Here is a 12,831-nt window from a genome sequence, read left to right as displayed (position 1 = left end):
GTGCCAGTGGGAGTTGCATGAGAGGTATCCCAGATTGGACTAGGCTAGTTTTCGTCTCCTTCAAATTCTAAGCGCAAAAGGAAAGTATTCTTTTTGTCAGTTTAAGCAATCTGCAGCCTTCAAGAAAGCTGGCTGAGCGAGTTAATCCAGATTGTGTGGCTGGATATTATGGCTGTGATAGTTGGCATTTGATATCATGCCCTCATGACATGATGTGTACAAAGGTTTGTTCCAGCAGTGACATGTACAGATTTCTTAAACCACTGCTGGAACCACCAATACATGTGTAGTATAAATACAACAATTAACGAAACCTATAAACCCATAATCCAACATCATTAATGATTAGGGATCCCATGATGTTGTGGCACACAAGTGACGTGTAAAACCCACGGTAATCATTATAATCTGTTTTCCCCTACCGTGATGATTGTAAACTGAGGCAATCAAGATAATTGTGATAAATCAAGTGGCTGAGGCGACTCGTGAAGCCTCCTTCACCTGGGCAAGATAAAGGAAGTTTCTGGGAAAATAAAAGCAAAATAGGGAAGCACTTGTTTCACTAGATGTTGGTCTAGCAAAACACCGGTCCCAATTTTAAAAAAAGTCCTCTAATAATTTTCCAGTGGATTAACTCACTTACTGTGATCCCCTGCGTGCCACTAGAGCCTCTCCATCCTGCTTTATATCTAAATAATCAGGAGTGAAGGGCGCCCAAACACTGAGAGCTTACCTCTGCAAATACTTACTGCACAGATATAAAAATAACAATCCTTTAATTGGGAGTTGATAGTCGTATAACTATTGCATCTCTGTTCTGTTCCGCACAAAAGCTCTCAGTCCTTTGTTAGGGAGACAGCAGTTTGACAATGCATACTTCAGTCAAAAGTGCAAAATAATGTGTATGCTTGTTCCAGCAAAAAAAAAGATTCATGTTGCAGGCCTGAAGATTGGTATCAGAGACGAGTTTCTATTCATCATCATCTGGGCAGGGAGACCTTTGAGCCTCTTTGTTCCCAGAGAGGAAAGTGAGTTGGGAAAGTGTCAGGAAAGTGTAAAAGCTGATATATAGGCTGCAGTTGTTTGTCTCGGTGACCTTTTGTGGGGACAGAGGTGATCTGTCAGGCACCCTTCAGCTAAAGTCATGCCCCGGGGTTGGAGGCCTTTGACCCCGGAGGAGCAATGGGTCAGACTGTGAGCAACTGTGCAAGCGCCAGCGATAGGGCCACAGACCTCTGAAGCAGAAGAAAAGGCGCCTCATAGAAGAAAGGAGTCGGTGGGAAAAAATGCTAATTTATAGAAGTAGAGTACATATTTCACAGTGCCACAGTGGATCAGCTGACGGCACGGGTTAAAGGCCACAGTTAGCCTTGATTTCCTGAGCATGTTACTGTAACATCTGTGTGTTAAGAGACTGCCAAGACCAAAGTTCTGACCCTAAGACATACAAAAAGGGGAAAGTGGTGGATTATAACTGCAACCACTGTTTGGCTTAAGTTTAAACACCTCAAGGCTTTCGGTTAGTCATCTCACTGTTAAATAGGCTAGAAATTTGTCTCCTGTCCCCCAGAAAACTCTTGAGGTAAAAATCTATGTTCATCTTCAAGGTGCTGCATGGGGAAACATTTTTATTCATACTTTTGAGCAAAATATTAAATGTGCGGGATGGTCAATGAAGGGAAATGTGACAGCTGGTGTTGTTAGTATCAATTATTTAACAGAAACTAAAATCACTCTGTTTTGCTATTATGCAATCATCAGGTGCTGAAATCTGATGAATTACGATAGGGAAGAAAGTCACTTTAGATAAATGAAAAAAGTAAAAGTCTGTGAACGATGACGGATCAAAGCATCTGCTCCCAAGTGCAGAAGGATCGCGTCAAAGGCGGCAGCGACACTTTGCGCACTTAAAACATGAACGTTTGCAAAACTTAAGTGAAGCCCACGCTCGATCGTGACAGAGAGGCCGAGAAACACTCCAGCTCCTCTGGATAGAACGGTGACCAGCTATGTCGTCAACTCCAATCTGGTTAATTACCCATCGGCCCAGCTGCCGACGGGCAAAACAGCGGAAAGATTAATCACTCAGGCATCCTGCGACCCGGACCCCCCCCCACCCCCCACCCCACCCCCTCTCCCAGCAGCCGCCACAAACACTGCACAAAGCACCAGCGACAAACTTGCCAATGTCATGTCCGGGCTGCCCTTCAGATCGGAGAAGCAGAACGAAGCTGTCGGCCTTTGCTCTATCCACATTTTCCACTGCCCCCCCACCCCACTCCAGCTCCAAAAGTCACCCGAATGCCCCCAGAGAGAAAAAAAATCTTTGTGGGTATTTTGGGGAAGACCCATCTCTCAGACATGATAAGTGTCACACCTGAACAAACAAGGATCTTGACCTTCTCTCTCTGTTTGATCTAACCCTCCCCCATTCAAACGACGAACTTGGACTGATGGACCGGGGGGTGGGGAGTTCCTTAAATTAAGCAGATCCATCAACTTCACCCCACCCCCCCCATTTCCCATATTACAAAGGGCAGGGATGGCAAATACTGGCCAGTAAAGGAGCTTAATTTCACCTCTGCTTCTACTTTATGGGTAAGAAGTCTCACAACACCAGGTTAAAGTCCAACAGGTTTATTTGGCAGCTACCAAATAAACCTGTTGGACTTTAACCTGGTGTTGTGAGACTTCTTACTGTGTTTACCCCAGTCCAACGCCGGCATCCCCACATCATGTCTATTTTATGGGTAAACACAGTAAGAAGCCTCACAACACCAGGTCAAAGTCCAACAGGTTAATTTGGTAACAAACGCCACTAGCTTTCGGAGCACTGCTCCTTCGTCAGCTGAGAACTCCCCACTCAGTGCCATAGTGGAGAACTCAGTGGGGACTCCCCACTAACCTGACAAAGGAGCAGCGCTCCGAGCGCTAGTGGCATTTGTTACCAAATAAACCTGTTGGACTTTAACCTGCTGTGTGAGACATCTTACTGTGTTTACCCCACTCCAACGCTGGCATCTCCACATCATAATTTATGGGTGGCAGGGGAAGATTCAGGCAAGGCGGGTATGCTTTCACTATGTAAGCTGCTGTTGGGTGGGAAGGGGAAAGGTACCTCCTTTGGGGACCCTTGTACCCATCGGAGGCATGATGCTACTCTGCATTTAAAAATTAAAGTTTATTTATTAGTCACAAGTAGCTTACATTAACACGACAATGAAGTGACTGTGAAAATATCTGAATTGCCACACTCCGATGCCTGCTCGGGAGGGACAATTTAGCACGGTCAATGCATCTAACCAGCACGTCTTTCAGACTGTGGGAGATAACCGGAGCGTCCAGAGGAAAACTGCACAGACACAGGGAGGACGTGCAGAATCCGCAGAGGCAGTGACGCAAGCCAGGAATTGAACCCGCATCTCTGACACTGTGAGAGACAGCAGTGCTAACCACTGTGCCACTGAGCCGCCGACTTTTGGTCTGTGGGAGCACTTTGAGGAAACCCATGCAGACAAGGGGAGAATGTGCAGAATTTGCACATTCTCCCTGTGTCTGGAACTGAACCCAAGTCCCTGGTGCTGTGAGGCAGCAGTGCTAACCACTGTGCCACCTACATTTAATCCTCTCCCAGTGCCACTGGCACTAAAAAGTGGGTGGGCTGATTGTTGACTTTCCCCATGGATGCAGGGAGGGGTGGGCGAGTGTAGGATGAGTGTGGGGGCAGGGTGTAAAATCAAATCTTTTGTCTCCTTCAATGTACAATACTTGATTTTTCTTCATTCTTTCAAAGGGTGCAGGTGTCAAAGAACAAAGAACAAAATCAGCCCGGGAAACAGGCCCTTCAGCCCAACGAGCCCGCGCCACCATCTCAACACCACCAGTCCCCCTCTCCCCCCACGACCCTTGTCTAATGTTTTATGGCTATCCAGATTGAGGGAAACTGATTTAGGGACAATTTATTCCTGCCAATCAGCCTAACAGCACATCTTTGGGGTGTGGGAGGAAACCGGAGCACCCGGAGAAAACCCACGCAAGCATGGGGAGAATGCGCAAACTCCCACAGACACAGCCCAAATCCATGTGTCTGCACAGCAATCAGCGATAGTCACTGAGTTGTCGTCTTGCCCAGTATCTTGTCCAGTTTAGGCACACACTAACGACATGAAGCACTAGGCCAATCCTGAACAACCAAGAGCAGCCCCAGTACGACCCATCGCGTGTATGCCCCTCGTTGGACACGAGGTGAACCGACTTAAAACCTGTGAATGAAAAGAGAAAAACGTTATTATCATACTATATCCATTTACATTACCAGGGACGCCCCAATGCTAATGACCCTTATTTAAAACAATCTCCTATATCCACCCATCTCCAACCCAGTCATGTGCCTGTCTAAGTTACTGTTAAATGACTCTAGCGTGTTTGCCTCCACCACCTTACTTGGCAGAGCATTCCATACCCCCACTACCCTCTGTGTGAAAAACCTCCCTCTAATATCTGTGTTGTACCTCTCCCCCCTCACCTTAAGTCCATGGCCCCTTGTCCTACGTGTCTCTATTATAGGAAATAGCTTACCTCTGTTTACTCTATTTATACCCTTCATAATCTTATATACCTCTATTAGATCCCCCCTCAGTCGGCGTCTTTCAAGGGAAAAGAGCCCCAATTTCTTCAATCTTTCCTCATACTTTCCTCAGTGTCACTGGCAAGGCCAGCATTTATTGCCCATCCCTAAATGCCCTCGGACAGAATGGCTTGCCAGGCCATTTCAGAGGGCAGTCAAGATGAGTACCACATTAAAGTGGTCTGGGGTCACACGTAGGCCAGACCAGAAAGGATATAAGTTTTAATCGTTAACCAGATGGGTTTTTATAACAATTGTTGGTTGTTTCATAGTCACTGCCATTATTATTGAGATTAGCTTTATATTCCAGATTTATTAATTGAATTCAAATTGCACCAGTGAGACTTGAACCAGAGCATTAGCCTGGATTCCAAGAAACATTATCACTGGACCACTCCTCTTCCTTTATGGCTTTAAGATGTATGTAATTATCTTTGATCTCATAATGAAGCTTGTTTGACCTGAAGAGTTACCTCTGCTCCTCTCCATAGATGCTGCCAAGCCTGATGAGTATATCTGGCATAGCCAGTTTTGATAATACAATGAGGATCTTTGGACCATGGGAGCAAACCGGAGCAGAGACGGGGAGAACTTGTAAAATCCACACGGGCAGAGACCCAATCCAGGAATCGAACCCAGGTCCGTGGAATTGTGAAACAGCAGCACTAACTTGCAGGGCCACATATGAGGATAGAATTGGGGAAGAGGACTGAAGTGGGTTGCTCCGTAAAGAGCCAGCAGGGCTGATATGGGCCACACGGCTCCATAATACAATGGAGCGGCACAGTGACACAGTGGTTAGCAAAGCTGCCTCACAGTGTCAGGGGCCCAGGTTCAATTCCGGCCCCAGGTCACTGTCTGTGTGGAGTTTGCACTTTCTCTCTGTGCCTGCGTGGGTTTCCTCCGGGTGCTCCGGTTTCCTCCCAAAGTCCAAAGATATGTGGGTTAGGTTGATTGGCCATGCTAAATTGACCCTAGTGTCGGGGGATTAAGAGGATAATTGTGCAGGGTTATGGGAAAAGGGCCTGAATGAGATTGTGGTCGGAGCAAACTCAATGGGCCTCCTTCTGTACTGTAGGGATTCTGTGATAATGACTTTAAAGCTCTATTTTGGGCCAGAGTTTGCACAGGCCTAGTCTAATTACTTATCACACCCATTGGCAGTGGGGCACCTAGGGTGGGATTTTATGGCTCACCCAAGATTGAAAAATCCTGCCTGAGATCAACGGACCTTCACACGGTCCTGTCCCGTTCGCCATGATTCCCTTGGCAGGAGGGATGGCAAAATCCCACCTCTAACACATGATGGAAGCACGCTTCCTGTTATTTATTCAAATGTTGAAATTCACAGTGCTTATTTATTTGCAGAAATAATTTTGCAACGGCATTCTGGAGTACGTGGATGTGAAGCAACTCTCTGCCTGTACAGTAAAATATCCCTTTTCTATTCCTGGCAGGACATTTGGCATGAATAGCATTCTGTCCCCAACTGGTGGTGGGAGGGGGCAGGGGATGGGCAAGTTACTAACTCCATCCCAAGCACCATCAATGCAATTGTCATTGGCTGGCAGAAGGCACGAGCTGAACAGTGGCAGATTAAACTCCACCCCCCCCCACCGCCCCACCACCCCGTTCACAGAGAGGAAATGCCCCCCTTTTGCATGGCACGGGGCGTGGCCAGGGTTTGAATGAACTCACCCGAGTAAGTAAGAAAAGTGACATTGAGTGACAGGCAGCCACCGACCCCAAGGCCATGGTCTTCTTGCTGGGAACTGAGTGCTGAAGTCCTTTTGGCTTCTAAGCATCCGCTTCTGTTTGTCAGCTTAGCTTGAGAGAGTGCAACTTTCCGGGTGTGGAGAGGATTAGAAAATTCGCAAACTCGCCCATTCATAAATATAAAAATCAGGGAGGCCGATGAAGACCCATGAGGCATTCATTCTTTACCAAGATTAGCTGAAATGAAAGGCACACAGTTCCCACAGGTGAGCCTTGGCCACGGTATAAAACAGAATATCTCACTGCCATGAGTAACTGGTGTTCATTTACGCTTTCAATAGGCCATCATAACTCAATTCCATCTTACAACTTGTGAGTTATGGCTCTTTCACACTTAGAAAAGAACTGTCATAAGTCAGCGTCACCGGTGAGGTACCCTCGATTTATTTTAGTGCAAAAAAAAGTCCTCATCCACTCCTCAAGGAGTTAAAGGCTCGCTGTATTTTATGTCTGACAGGCAGCCAAAGAATTTGTTCTGTGCATGGAAAAGGAAAGCCTTATACATTTTTTAAACACACACGTTTGTGAAGAGAAAATCTTAGGTATAATGCAAAACTTGTTTTGGGATTCGTACACAACTATTTTCAGTTTGTCAATAATAACTTTTCAATTAATTATTTAAGCAGTGATTGGTCATTTAGTCCGACCTTGGGGTTAATAATCTATCAAATGTCCAACATTTACTTGGGAGTCTAAGGTAGTCAAACATATTTCAAGAAATAAGAAGGCCGCTTAATACTCACTTTGAGCGAGGGTGAAATGAGTTTGCAAGTTGCATCTCTTTAGAAATCAGATGAATGTTTGACCATTCCCATTTTATCATTTGTATTAATGAATTTATCCCACTATTCTCCTTGGCGACGTGGTGACAGAACGTTTCAGTGAAGAAGCAACACTCCCCCGCCCCCCCCCCCCCCAAAATAGTTCCCATTGTAAAAAATAATCAATTGGAAAGTGCAGCTCTGACAGATTGTAGCACACACCTCTGGAATTCCATTCAAACACTTTTAATAGGGGTCACAACCGACAAGCAAAGGGCTGCTCCGTGAGTTCAGTGGGAAAAAAAAAGTTTCGCTCCGAGTGAATTTTATTTTTCTTTCATTTATCAGGCTCCCATAAACATGCTGAGCAATTTTCCAGTACATTAACTGGGGACCCTCGAAATCCGAAGGGGGGATAAAAAAGGTGGACAACGGGCTGGAGGAAGATGGATGAGGATGGGATAGGAGTGGGCAGTTTTCCCACTGCCCCGGCGAGGGCCCTGGACAAAGTACTCATTGACTGGGATCCTTGACATGAGCATCATAAACTAGTACCGGGTACAAAAGGTCTGACACCTCAAAGTAGCAGGCACTGTCCAGCTCTATACAGCAGGCCCAAAGGGGCTGGCCTAACAGTTGCATCCTTTTGTGGCCAGCCTCGACAAGAGCTTAAGATGAATAGAGCTGAGCTGAATGCATACGTGCAATTTTTCATCCCAAAAGACAACATTTCCTTACTGGCGTGACATTATTGCAGTTAGTTGAAACATCTTCCCTTTTTCGCGGGAGGCTAATTTCATTTGTACCTTTCACAGCGAGGTGAGCTTGTTTTATTGTCCTCTCTGTTTGTTTTGGACTCTTTCTTTCTCATGGGAACCTTGAGAACAGCGAGACAGAAAAGGCAGTCAAATTAGCCTTGAATTAGTATTTTGCCAGGGAAAGTCTGTGTGCAATTTAGGATTACAGCTCCTTACTGAATTAGCACTGAAATTAGGAATGTGTAGGACTCTAATTATTCAACCAGTAATTACCTTGTCTTAAGTTTTTAACTTTTCTGAGTTTTAAAAAAAATCTGTTTAATTGTGGTCAGTCTGGCCTTTTCACCGAGTAGATAAATTATAAGGGAATGAAATGTCAGCCCTGCCTGTGTGAGTCACTGCAACTTAATCTATTTAAGAAATTCTTGGAGAAAGAACGAGAGGGAACCTGATGACTTTTTTCGTGTTCTGTGAGATGTTGGCTGCGTGATCAGAAAGGAAGCCGATTTAATACCAACTTTCAAAAGGGAATTGAATCGAAACTTAGAAAGGAAACTCCGGGCAGGTTTTCTGGGATTGAGTTAAGTTAGAAGAGCTATTTGAATGCACATTGTTGTTACTGAAACATTTGCAGGCTGATGGGAAAAGTGTACGGGAGGGAGACTTATTGGATCCATAGCATCCCTACAGAGCAGAAGGAGACCATTCGGCCAGTCGAGTCTGCATCGACTGTCCCAAAGGGCATCCCACCCAGTCCTCCCTATTCCTGTAACCCCGCGCGTTTGCAATGGCTAATCTGCATTAGCTACACATCTTTGGACACTAAGGGTGAGATTTTCTGGCCATGCTCACCCCAAGATGGGAAAACCCTGCCTGAGGTCAACAGATCTTCATATTGTCCTATCCCGTCCACTACGATTCCCATGGGAGGCGAAATGGGAAAATTTGGGTCAATTTAGCAAGGCCAATCCATTTAACCTGTGCATCCCATCGCTCTATCAAAGAGATGGCATGGGCAAAATGGACCGATTGGCCTCCTTTATGCTGTATGATTATATATGATTCAAGATGCTCAGTTCAAGAAGCTAGCTGTTAACTTAAACACAGGTATCCCAAATGTCATCACACTGCCACTTATACTAAAGAAAGTACAGCAGCAATCTTGGGAAACAAAAGATTTGCTGGATTCATGCACCAAAATCTTTGGGTGGCGGGGTGTCACTTCTTGCCATCCAAAGTGTTGGGGCAGGGGTGGGGGGGGACACATCCCCATCAAGTATCAGGACCCTGCAGCCAATTTACACTCCAATCAGCACTAATGACCACCACTTCTCACTTGGGTGGAACTCCCGCCTTGAGGAGCTGCCAATCGATCAGATTGACCATCAGTTGTCCAGTACTAGCAGTGACAGCGCTACAGTGGATGGAAGGAGAAATACAGATGGAAGTCTGAGTCTAAGTCTGGGCATCTAAGGCCCAGGTGAATTCAAGGGGTCTCAAGGTGGGAAGGGGGTGTGGTGATCGGGGTCTCGGGGGGGAGGAAACTCTGGAGGCTCCTAGACCTTAAAGGAAGTGGAGATGACAGTCTTAAAAAGGGGGTTTGTGATGGTGTGAGCCCTCTTCTCGCACAATGCTTAACAACAGTTCAGCCTTCTCCCATGTAAGTTCAATTTTCTCACCTGTCTGGAAGCTGAGGCTGTGAGAGAAATGGCCCTTAATGGTCACTTATTGGGGCTAGGGCAAGCTCCCAGTAAGAGGCATTGTCTGCCCCAGTGTAAAATCGCTGTGTGGTTGGAGAAGGTATCATGTCTTTGAATGTCGCACACCTGCCTAAAACCCTGTTGGTGGGGGAGCTTAAAATTTTGTCCATAAAACAGTGAGCGGTCAACCAATAAATAATTGCTACTTATGATTAGTGAACATTATTCACGTCTATATTTACTGGAAGTGCATCAATTTCATAGAATTATAGATTCAGTGCAGAAGGAGGCTATTCAGCCCATCGAGCCTGTGCTGACAGCAACCCCACCCAGGCCCTACACCCGTTAAACTCTCACATTTACCCTGCCAATCCCCCTGACCACCCAGGAGCAACGTAGCATGCCCAATCAACCTAATCCATGCATCTTTGGGAGCGTGGGAGGAAACTTGAAGGAAGCCCACATAGACAACGTACAAATTCCACACAGTCATGAGGCCAGCATTGAACTCATGTCCCTGGTGTTGTGAGACAACAGTGCTAACAAAAGTTGCCACCGTGCCACCAGCACAGTGCTTAGTATTGCTGCCTCACAGCACCAGGAATGTGTGTTCAAATCCCGGCTTGGGTCACTGTCTGTGCAGAGTCGGCACTTTCTCCCCGTGTCTGTGTGGGTTTCCTCTGGGTGCTCCGGTTTCCTCCCACAGTCGGAAAGATGCGCTGGTTAGGTGCATTGGCAGTACTAAATTCTCCCTCAGTGTACCTGAACAGGCCCCAGAGTATGACAACTGGGGGATTTTCACAGTAACTTCATTGCAGTGTTAATGTAAGCCTAGTTGTGACAATGATATACATTTTAAGCTTTAATTGTAGCCCTTTGTTCTGTCATGCTAAAATTCTATTGATGAATGTGTCTTGTCAGTTCTTAACAATATTAAATGTTGCTTGATGTTTCAAAGTGCATCTGTTATAACAGACCACCTGAATAATTAGTTCTCGGATGCCATGTGCTACGAAGCAGAAATCTAACTTTTTTAAAGTTGCAAAACATTTCCTATTGCACATTCCGCTGCAATAAAATTTTAAACTAAAATGGAGTCCAATCAAAAGGGCTAAGGTTGGAGCTGCGTATGTTAATAAGCACTGGAGACTCAGTCTGGCCCCTCCAAAGAGCATATGAGCTGATCGGGTTTGCCTGCCAATTTGCATGGCGCTTGCAACCCTTTGAGGTTCGCCAACTGGCACAGATATGGTTGCACTTTGTCCGGTGCAGCCCTGCTCTCTGCCCACTCGATCTTTCGACTCAATGCCAAGCGACCTTGCCCTTTCAAACCTCGCTGATATCGCAAGCTACCGACTGCTGCAAACCCCACCTTGCAAATGCAGCCAGATGGTTGAAACCGTAAAAATAAAGTCAAAGAACTTGTTGGAGGCGTAACAAAATAGTTACCTCTCATTGGAACTTAAGCAAACACTAGGGAGCAGTTACATTAAACAAGGCTATCAAAGTGTGCAAAAGGCTGCCAAGACGGAGTAAAAATATAGTGCAGGCTAAACTTTACTAACGAAAAGAAATGCCAAACAAGGCAGGTTTTTTTTTATTAGGTTCCTGCACCCAGTGGCACTTTGGAATTTTTGATTATCTTGCTAGCAAAAGGAATACAAAAAGAATGAACTTGTGCGGTGACCATCTTCCCGCATCCTAGGGCGTAAAAGCAGAAACGTTTATCAATTAGGATTATGTTAGAATTACAGCAATATTTAGCTCAATTGTAATTGGGGTGGTCCAGTGGTAAAGTGCCAGGGCATTAATGACACTCCATATGGATTCCCTGTAGAGACTAATGACCATGGACATCTGATTAAAACAAGCAATAAATCACCGCACAATGTTTATATTCCGCCACATTATCTCAGATATTTTGTGGGACTGCTGAAAGATGAGACGCTGCTTTTACTGAGCATCCTTCTTACTAGATAAAACAAAAAATAAAGAAACAAATTAGACAGAAAGAAAACAAGCTTGATTGCACATTAGTGGACATGTGTGTATGAACATATGGGCAGAGAGAGTCTAAAATCCTCCCACTGGGAATATGCAGGGACAATGTCAAAGTGCTCGAACTATGTGCTTTTGCACATTTATGTAGGTCATGCATGAGATAGCTGAAAAATATCCATGATACTTAGAAATGCATGCATGCAGGAACATAAGACAGAACTATCCCCAGCATCTCTACCCTTCTAAATCAATTAGAAAAATGTCTTCCTAAAGTGTTATATCTTTACATATACAAAGTGACCAAATGTTAATCAGGCCGTGCTGTGGCACAGTGGCACAGTGATATGCACTGCTGTCTCATAGTGTCAGGGACCCGGGTTCGATTCCCAGCTTGGGTCACTGTCTGTGCAAAGTCTGCACGTTCTCCCCATACCTGCATGGGATTCTTCCCCCAGTCTAAAAGACTGGTTAGGCGCATCGGCCATGCTAAATTCTCCCTCGGTGTACCCCGAAAAGGCATCGGAGTGTGGCGACTAGGGGGTTTTCACAATAACTTCATTGCAGTGTTAATGTAAGCCTACTAAATAAATTAACATTATCTGTTAGACTTCTTCATGGAAAACATGTGCTCAATTTCAATAATCTGTCATTCACTTCTGCTGATCTATTAATGACCCTTCTGAATATGGTAGCACAACACTGACCAGCACTGGCATATTAATGTAACATATTCTGGATGATATCCAGCTCTGGTAATAACATATAATTATGCATGTTGCTCAAGAATTGATTCCAGACTGAAAGTATGTCAGGGAAAAGCGCCCGAGTCTCTGTCTTTCCCAGAAGCAACAGCTGTTTTTTTAATAATGTGCCTGTTTTGTTTTCTTTATAGTCGGTTACTAAAAGAGGGCTATACATCACAAAGCTAATTTCAGGCTGATTGCAACATTGTTTAAAGGCCTGCATCTGGGCAAGGCAGCCTAACTAGATTTATTTTGTTTATTCAGGCTCTCTCTTTTAATGCCAATTGGATATAGACCATTAAAGCTGCAAGTTACCGTACCTGTCTCAATGAACTGTACAGGTACAGCCTCACATCAGTCGTGACCTTTCAGCTGTTACAGTTCACTAAGAGTTGATGATGGATTTGTTTTTATGGTTGGCCATTACCCATCCAACATGGGATACAGCCGAGTAAACAAAGCTCA

The sequence above is a fragment of the Carcharhinus amblyrhynchos genome, chromosome 28, assembly GCF_965287045.1.
Source record: "Carcharhinus amblyrhynchos chromosome 28, sCarAmb.v2.hapA, whole genome shotgun sequence".
NCBI lineage: Eukaryota > Metazoa > Chordata > Chondrichthyes > Carcharhiniformes > Carcharhinidae > Carcharhinus > Carcharhinus amblyrhynchos.
The sequence above is the reverse complement of the archived record's forward strand: the minus strand, read 5'-3'. Positions refer to the sequence as shown.